A 10,190-nucleotide genomic window follows, 5' to 3' on the forward strand; every position below is an offset into this window, starting at 1 on the left:
CTAGAGTCTTCTTTCAGTGACCTCAGAAAGCATCACTCAAAAAGATAAACACGTTTCTCATTTATGTTAGGAACTCAGCCTGGTCACCTAAGTAGCCCCACTTCAAGCTACATGACTTGGGTCAGCTTGTTAAGGCAGGGAAAAAGGTCGAGGAAGGACTACGCCTGCACGTGTAAGACCCAGCAGGACTTTGGTTTACATGACACCTGGACTTGGCTAGGACTGAATCGTTTCTCTATACTGTCTCTCGTTAGATTATTTATATGGTGCAAAGCAGTCAAGAAAAATAAATAATCTGTTTTCTATATACTTGAAAATATTACCTAGTGTCATACAGATAATCACCTTGACAATTTCTGAATTTTTATAAGACATATTTTTGATGCAGGCGCTGTCTTAATGTTGGTATTATTTTAATACTTCAAAGAAGCTAGAGCTTGAAAGAAATTATATGTATATATACTTTGCTTATTTGACTTCCCAAATTATTAATTTTCACAGAAAAAAAATGTATTTTACAATATTTGAGCTTCATCTAAAGCATGAATATCAGATACACATAAGATTCTAAAAAAGCAAGAGAGGATTTGGAAAGACACACATGTACATTATTCAACTAATTATGCCATTTCAAAGTTTATCACATTGGTCTTGCTGTTATCTTGTAGAGAAAAGTAACGTTTGTCATACTCTGGGGTGGGCGACTGACAACGCTTCAGTCATGCAGAGAGCAGTTTTCAAATTTCCATTAAAAAAAAGCAGCTTCCATTTCCATGATCAATTACTCCTGGACAAGAATCCTTGCCGACTACCCAAGTGCTTGATTCTGTTATCACTGATTTGTCCTTCAGTCTTCAACAAAATGAAAATGAAGGACTTTCAACTAATTGTGCTAGGAAACAGCTAATTTCGTCATACTGCCCCCCCCAAAAAAAAGATTGTATGCCACTAAACTTGAGAAGGAATCATATCATGTGCAATAACAAAGCATTATTCATGTCTTTAATGTCTTGATTGTTATTCTTAAGTAAATTTGCTTCTAAAAGTTACACAGATTTTCCTCAAGAATAAGGAAAAAAATAGGTTTCAGTTAATAAAGAAGCCTAAAACTTTCTGAAGGAACTTTTAAATTTCTCATTTTAATTGGAAAATCAGAAGCATTTCTGAGTGGGATAAATATAGTAGAAAAGCATAAATTTTAACCCTTTACTTGAAGATATGTATTTAAACTTTTAACTAAGAATCACTCCCTCCAATATTCCACTGTTTAGTAATCATTGAAATAAAAATTCAAACATAATGCAAAACCATTTTATATACATTGATTAGTAAAGATTTAAACTGTGTTGGATGTTATGTAGGACACTGGGGTTTTTCATCTACTGTTAGTAGGAGCAACCATTTTGGAAACGGCTTTTGTATTAGCCAGTGGAAATGAATATGTCCTAACTGAAATGATTCTTCTAAGAAGGTGCCCTGAAATTAAATCTCTTGAGCATGTACAGATATGGACTTTCAAACAGAATAGTAACTGTTTATTTTTTTAATTAAACTATTACTACCATTTCTTGTTTCTGCCAAGATAATTTTCGTGTATCTTAATGTGTATATAATTCAGTTAACAACAAATGTTTATTTTCCTTTGCAACTTTTTGCTTTTCATGTTGTTAGAAATGTGGCTTATTAAAACTTCTCCAGCAAGAACAAATGTAATGGGCCACCTGAAATGCTCTCACCTACACCAATATACTTGATTAGGTAGTAAGAAACACAAGACTGTATCATCCATATTTTAAAGTGGGTAAGGATAACCATTTTTATTTATAGAATAATATGCGCTCCAAATATTGATTATATTTGAGCTATTTACTTATGCAAGCATGTTTACAATTGTTTCTGTTTTATTACTTTATTTGAAATTTCATTAATACAATAAAAGGGAAGTTTGCACAAGCAAGACGGTCCATTTGCCATTTTTACATTATCGTTTAAATATCTGTCTATTACACACATCACAACTTTCCTTGATGAATGTTTGTGTAGAGGTTAAAGTAAAATCACACAGTTCCTTACTTGCTTACAGGTATAAAATCAATTCATTTATTGAATCTTTTAATCTAGGTTAATGTTCCTAAAGTAGTCTCCTTATTTAGGAAGAAACAGACTCAAAGATCTCTCATTAAGTTGTGTTCTTATTTCTGGGTTCCTTCATATTTAACTACTGCAGACTATAGATACAACCTACTCATCACTATCCTTCTAAATGGCAAAAATAATTGAACGACATATTTTTCTTATATAGTGACAAGGTTAAGGACACACAACTCTGAAATACAGCACCTTGGAATTCTAGAAAATGGCAGAAGCAGGAAGGTCACTTTAACCTTTCATTTTCCCCTTCCCTTTCTCCCCTGAAATAGGTCACAACACCCCAATTCGAGATGTACCACTCTCTCTCTCTCTCTGGAGGAAAGAGATACCTTATCTCTAACAGCACAGAGACATGGAGAAGAATCTGAACAAACAAACCTTACTAAAATACCCCCAGTTTCTGACCATTATGTCATGCTTCCTTTTCCCAATTCATATTTCCTGACAATGGTTCACTCTTTATCAAACATAAACACATAGGTTTCCCCGTTTCTTTGAGTCTTCATTCTTGAAGGTGCCTATGTCACATGAAATTCATATTAAATAAGTTTGCATGGTTTTCTTTTGTTATAGGGTTCTCAGCCATGAACACTGGAATGCATCTGTGAGGAAAAGATACTGGTTTTGCATCCCTTCAATTGATAATTCACTCCACCATAATGCTATCTCCATTTGTCATCCGTGGAGGTTGCCCTCTAGTACACATATTCACACTGTGGTGACAGCCTGTGATCCTAAGAAGTCTGGGCGTTGCGAAATCTCCTGATCTCTGATCAGCTTCAGTTGGGAGGGAAGCTGCGTCACTAGAATATTGCTCCCTTGTTTATAAAAATACATGTAATGCACAAGAGAGATATTTGCCATCCTATCCTCACTGAATATTATATATCTGATAGGCAAAATTACATTTTTTAGTATTTGTGCATTTTTTGCATTAATGTGCTCCATTTTATAAGTTTATTAACTTTGTATGTATGTGTGTGAATTCCTTTGTACATTTTTAAAACACTTTACTGAAGTATAATTGACATGCAGAAAGTTGTGCATATTTAATGGCACACAACTCAATGAGCTTGGAGTTAAGTACATTTCCATGAAACTATTGCTACAATTTGTGCCATCAACATAACCAGCACCTCCAAAACTTTTCTCCTACAATCTGTGTGTCTTACTATTTTCTGATAAGAACATAGCATAAGCTTTACCATCTTAGCAAATTTTTAAGTATGCAAAATTTAAGTATACAAGATAGTATTGCTTACTGTAGGCACTATACTGCATGGTAGAACTCCAGGACTTATTCATTTGGGTATCCCAAACTTTGTAACTTGACATTTGCCTTTCCCCTAACCACTGACAACAACCATTCCACTGTTTCTCTGAATTTGGCTATTTTAGATTCCTCATATAAATGGTATAATGTAACTCTTGTCCTTCTGTGTCTTATTTCAAATAAGAAAATATCCTTCAAGTTTATCCATGTTGTTTTTAGTGGCATGATTTTCTTAAAGTTGAATACTATTTCATTTTATGTATATACTATATATTATTTATCCACTCATCTGTTCATGTGCTCCTGTGTTTTTTTTTCATGTTCTTTTCGTTATTCCTTTTTTAAACTTTAATTCTTCACCAGTTTGTGTCAGATTTCTTTCATTCTTTTTATGTTTTTTTCATGCTTGTCAGTTTATTGTAAATTTGTAATATTAACACTTGGACTTACATAGCTGAAAATACTTTTCTTGCTTTATTTTATTTATTTATTTTTTTGAGACAGAGTCTGGCTCAGTCACCCAGGCTAGTTTGCAGTGATGTGATCTTGGCTCACCACAACCTCTGCCTCCCAGGTTCAGGTGATTCTCTTGCCTCAGCCTCCCAATTAGCTGGGACTGCAGGGATCTGCCACTGTGACCGAACTGCAGATGATGGGCTCAGGTTGTTCCCCAATAGCATGTGTTCTTCCAGAGCCTTGGTCCCTCACTCACCCAAGAACGTAGGAGAGGACCCCGCAGGGCATGGTGAACTCATTCAAGTAAATATAGGACCCCAACGAGTTTTGCAGAAAATGATTTATTTAGGCAGAGAGAGAGAAAAAGGAGGAAGAAATATAGAGAGGGAGAGAGTCCCACACTGTTGTCATGGGAGGGGATCCAGAAACGGAGTCCAAATAGGCGAGGAAGGAAAGGGGATTTTAACCTGGGAGTTATTCCCACCCCATTTAATTTCATTTCACAGGACTCCATTTTTTATTCTATGAAAAGAGTTGCTTTAAATTTCCGCTGGAGTGACTGAGCTTTAATTTCTGGGCAGTCTATTTTCCAGCACTTGAAAGTTAAACAAAGACCTTTAAGCTCCCTGATGGAGACGCGGAAAAAGGCAGGTCAGACATGTTGCTGGGAAGCTCCTGCCCTTGAAACCACACCCCCTTGTGGCCCCAAGGAAAGAATACATTCCCTCACCACCATGCTTGCCTATTTTTTTTTTTAATTTATTTATTGATTTTTTAAAAATTTTTTTAGTTGAGATAGAATTTCACTGTTTTAGCCAGGATGGTCTTGATTTCCTGACCTTATGATCCACCCGCCTCAGCCTTCCGAAGTGCTACGATTACAGGCATGAGTCACAGCGCCCAGCCTCTTGCTTTTTAAAAGATTTTATTTTTACTTATATTGCTTATGTTGCCTTTAGTCCAAATAATTAAATTTTAAAAATCTATTTAAATATTTTAATTATTACCTTACAACTTCCTGCATTGTTTCCCTTGCTTGAGAATATCATCAGTTTTAACCTTAATTTTGGATTCTCTCTGCATATTCTGTCAGTATAATTTCAAAATGATGAACCAGAAACATAACTTGGAATTCGTCAAACTTAACTCACATTATGTTTTCCTCATTCCGCAATCTCTTTCTTTTCATTTCTCTTGCTGTTGGTCTGTTAAGGTGAACATGGATATTTTGCTCATCGTGTTGGGCAGCACTTGCAGCAAACCTAAGATTTAGCTATAATAAATAGATTGGGTTTTCAGAAAATTGGAGTACTTTACTTTTAAAAGTAAAATTAACATATAAGCATTTATCATATTTGTTACTTAAGAACAATGTTGAATGAGTGCTTCCTAACTGGTGATTTATGAAAACCCTAGGGCTTGTAATGATTTGAAAACATGCCATAGGCCATTTACTGCACATACTCTCATGGCACTCACAGAGCTACAGTAAATACAAGTTACTGTCATTTCTTCCCAGTAAGTGAAGTTCTGATAAATTCTAGTAGCATTCTACTCTCCAAAATAGCCTCTGTTATTATTATATGCATATAGATGAATAATTGAAAAGCAATTTATTTTGTAGTCTGACATTTTAAATAAATTTGGAGAAAAAGTTACAGCCAAACTAGACACATAAATATGTCAATATTTTATTAGATATTTGGGGCCTACAAAACTGTGTTTTCTTTTTAAATAAAAAGAATATAAGGTAAAAATCTTTAGCATTTTGATAACTGATGACCAATGTATATTAGATATTTTTGTTAGTTTTCCTGTAATGAAACATTGCTATGATCTGTGTTCCCCAAAACTTATGTGTTGAAACTTAACGGCCAATGTGATACTATTAAGAGATGAGGCCTTTAGGAGGTGATCAAGTCCTGAGAGCAGAGCACTCACGGATGGGATTAGAACTCTTCTAAAGAGTGGGTTTACCCACTTTTTGCCTTTCCTCTTGTAAGGATGCAGCAAGATGGCCCTCACCATAAATGAAATGCTGGTGCCTTCATTTTTGATATCTCAGTCTCCCAAACTGTAAGAAACACAGGTATATTCTTTTTTTTTTTTTTTTTTTTTTTTTTTTTTTTTTTTTTTGAGACAGAGTTTCGCTCTTGTTGCCCAGGCTGGAGTGCAATGGCGCGATCTCGGCTCACCGCAACCTCCGCCTCCTGAGTTCAGGAAATTCTCCTGCCTCAGCCTCCTGAGTAGCTGGGATTACAGGCATGTGCCTCTGTGCCCAGGCAATTTTTTGTATTTTTAGTAGAGACGGGGTTTCACCATGTTGACCAGGATGGTCTCGATCTCTTGACCTCGTGATCCACCCGCCTCGGCCTCCCAAAGTGCTGGGATCTTTTCAACTTTTAATGAGGCTATTTATTTTCTTATCTTGTTAAGAGTTTTTTCTATATATATATATTGGATATAAATCTTTTATACTATAAATATAAATATTTTCTGCCATCTTTACCTTGAATTTTCACTTTCTTGATTGTATCTTTAGAAAATCAAAAGCTTTTAATTTTGATTAAGATCAATTTATCAACTTTTCTGTTATTGCTTGCCATTTTCATGTTATATCTGGAAAATTATTTACCTATGTCAAATTTAAAAAGATTTAATCTTAAACTAGGAGGCATAGAATTGCTTAGAGTTTATCATCTTAGCACTTACAGTTAGGTATATTACTTATTGCAAGCTAATTTTTCTGTACAGTGTGAGGTAAGGATCCAAATTTAGCTTTTTGTATTGAATATACAATTGTCTTAAGATAATAGGCTTAAAGGAGTATCCTTTTCTCATTCAATACTTTTAGCAACTTGTTGAAAATCAATCCATCATGAGTGCAATAATTTATTTAGAATTTTATTTATATTTATTTATTTTTTAGAAACTCCACTACACACACACACACACACACACACACACACACACATATTTTAAGTTTTGAAATATGTGTGCAGAATGTGCAGGTTTGTTACGTGGGTATACATGTGCCATGGTGGTTTGTTTCACCCTTCAACTCATACTCTGCATTAAGTATTTCTCCTAATTCTATCCCTCCCTAGCCTCGAACCCACAACAGGCCCCAGTGTATGATGTTCCCCACCCAGTGTCCATGTGTTCTCATTGTTCAGCTCCCACTTACGAGTGAGAACATGCAGTGTTTAGTTTTCTGTTCCTGTGTTAGTTTGCTGAGAATGATCGTTTCCAGCTTCATCCACATCCCTGCAAAAGACATGAATTAATCCTTTTTTAGGGCTATGTAGTATTTCATGGTATGTATTTTAATGCTGTTTCACAAATCTATATATTTTTCCTTATTTCACCACCATACTGTCTGGATCACTGTAGCTTTGTGTAGATGCTCCTCTACTTATGAGGGGTTCCATCCCAGTAAATTCATTGTAAGGCAAAAATGTTTTAAGTTGAACTATAGTAAGTCAGGGGGTGTCTGTACTAAAATTTGAAAGTAAAAGTATGTCCTTTTATACAAAACAGTTTTGATTATGGGGTCCTTTGGATTTCTATATGATTTTAGCACAGGTTGCCCACTTCTGCAGAAGTTTCAGGAAGGATCACTTTGTAATCTGTATATTAATTTAGGAATTATTATTGTCCTAAGAATACCAAGTCTTTTAATTCCTTTATATTGAAGTTTTACAGTTTATTTGTATTTGCTCTTGCTCCAACTTCTTTGAGCACTATTTGTAGTTTCCAAAATACAATGCTTGGTTGAATTGCTAAATATTTTATTTTAATGCTACTATAAATTGAATTTTCTTAGCTTAATTTAAAATTGATATTTGATTTTTTGACTGAGACTCGTGGAGTTCATAGTTTTTGAGTATGTGTGTGAGCATGTGTGTAAATGTGTGTATTATTTTCTACATACAAGATATTTTTCACAAGTAAAGACAGTTTGCCTTTTCCTTTCTAATCTGTCCCGATTTTATTTCTCATTTTTTTTCTTTCCTTCCCTAACTGTACCGGCTAACATTTCCAGTAGAATGTTGAACAAATGTGCTGAGAAGGGAAAATCTTTTCTTGTTCTAGGAAAAGCATTCAGTCTTTCAACATGAAGTATGATTGTCAGCTATAAGGCATTATTTTATGCTTATTATCAAATTAAGGTGTTTCCCCTTTACTTCCAGTAGGAAAAAATGTTTTAATTAAAAATAGGTTTTGCATTTTGTGAAATGACTTTTACAGTAAATTTCAATTGTTGAGAGAAATTATATGTCTACATACAATCATGAGTGATATTGGTCTGTAACACTTAAAGTTTGGATATTTCCTTGGGTAGGGGAGTGATTTCTAATTAATAAGTTAATCTCTTTATTTTGTATTGGCCTTTTTATAGTATTCATTTATTCTGGGGTCTATTCAGATAATTTGTGTTTCTAGGAGGTTGTCCACTTCATCTAAGTTGCCTAATTTGTGGCATAAATTTTTCATAGTATTCCTTTAACTTCTTTAATATCTGTTAGGTCAGTAGTGCTGTCCCCTCTTTCACTCCTTATATTGTTAATTTGGGTCTTCTTTTTATTTTTCTTGGTTAATCTCATTAAATGTGGGTAAGCTGTTTGTTAAATCTTGACAAAGATCCAATTTCTGGTTTCATGTTTTTTATATTTTCTAATTTATTCGTTTCTGTTTCAATCTTTATTAGTTCTTTTTTGGGGTTATTTTCCTTGCTTTGGATTCCATTTTCTAGCTTTTTACAATAAGTACTTTAATTTGAGATCTTTATTCTTATTTTATATTATTATTGATGAAGTTTAATTTACATCTTCCATTTAGATATTAGTGAGTCTTGACTTTTTGTTCCCCTGACCTTCTGTTACTGCCTTCTTTTAACAGCTTGCATATCAAGTTATTACATCTTGATATATATTTGATGTTTTCTTAGTAGTTTTCCTAGAGATGACATTACACCTCTTGTGTGAATCTGCTTCAAATTTATGCTAACCTAACTTTATTAAAATATAGAAGCTTTGCACAACTACAGTAACATTTTCTCTCCCTCTCCTCATGCTGAATCATCTATATTAAACCTATGTATGTTATAAACCCAACATTAGAATCTTAAAATTAAAGCTTTATATTACCCTGTGTCTTTTAAATATTCTATAAGCACAAATAAAATATAAAATATATTTACATAATCTTGCATATTAATCTACTTATTTTATTTTTTTTAGATTTTTTATTTCTTACATTGGAAAAGATTGATTGACAATCTGGAGTCATTTCCTCTCTCTAGTAGAGAATTATTATCTTATTCTTAGATTGCCCTGTTGTCATGTATATACATCTTTAAAAGTTTAAGAGATAAAATTTCTAATTCTTGTACTTTTTAAAAGTTACTTAAGTAAATAACGGAGAAATATACAATTATATAATTATCCACCTCATTTCTTTATAAATGCTCTTTATTTCTTTATATGGTTTTGAATTACTTTCATTCTTACCTCTTTCAACCTATTCAAATATATATGAATGTATATAGATATATACACACACATCTCTGTGTGTGTATTTCTTACAAGCTAGTCCAGATAGCAGTAAAATCTCTCAGTCATCTTTGTTTGTGACTGTCTTTAATTTATCTCCATTTTTGAAGGATAGTTTTGCTAGATATAATCTAGATATTTTTGTTTTTGTTTTGTGTTCATTGTTTTTTTTGCAGCACTTTGACTATGTCACCCACTGCCTTCTCCCCTTCCTTATTGCTAATAAAATATCAGCTGTTAATATTTAAGTGATTAACTTGTATGTAGTGAATCATTTTCCCTTGCTGCATTGAAGATTTTGTTTCTGTCATTATATTTCAACTGTTTGACTATGGTGTCCAGGAGTGAATATCTTTGTTCAAAAACTTGGAGTTTTTTGAAATTTTAATATCTATATATTTATGTGTTAAATATAATTTGGTAAGTTTTTGGCCATTTTTGTTCAAACATATTTTTTTCCTTCTTTTTCCTTCTGCTACTCTCTCTTATATTTGTCTCGGTAAGCTTAATGGTGTCCCATATATCTCTAACTCTCTATATTTCTTTGTTCTTTTTTTTTTCTATTCTTCAGATTAGATACTTTCTAATGATATATCATCAAATCTTTATGTCTGTTTTGTCACATGAAATCTACTTAATCCCCTTTAAGAATTTTTCTACTTACTGTATTTTGAAACTCTAGAATTTCTTTGCTTACATTTTATTATTTCTGTTTTTATAGATTCTCTATTTAGTGAGTATGTCATATTCTCCTT

The sequence above is a fragment of the Callithrix jacchus genome, chromosome 3 (assembly GCF_049354715.1).
Source record: "Callithrix jacchus isolate 240 chromosome 3, calJac240_pri, whole genome shotgun sequence".
NCBI lineage: Eukaryota > Metazoa > Chordata > Mammalia > Primates > Cebidae > Callithrix > Callithrix jacchus.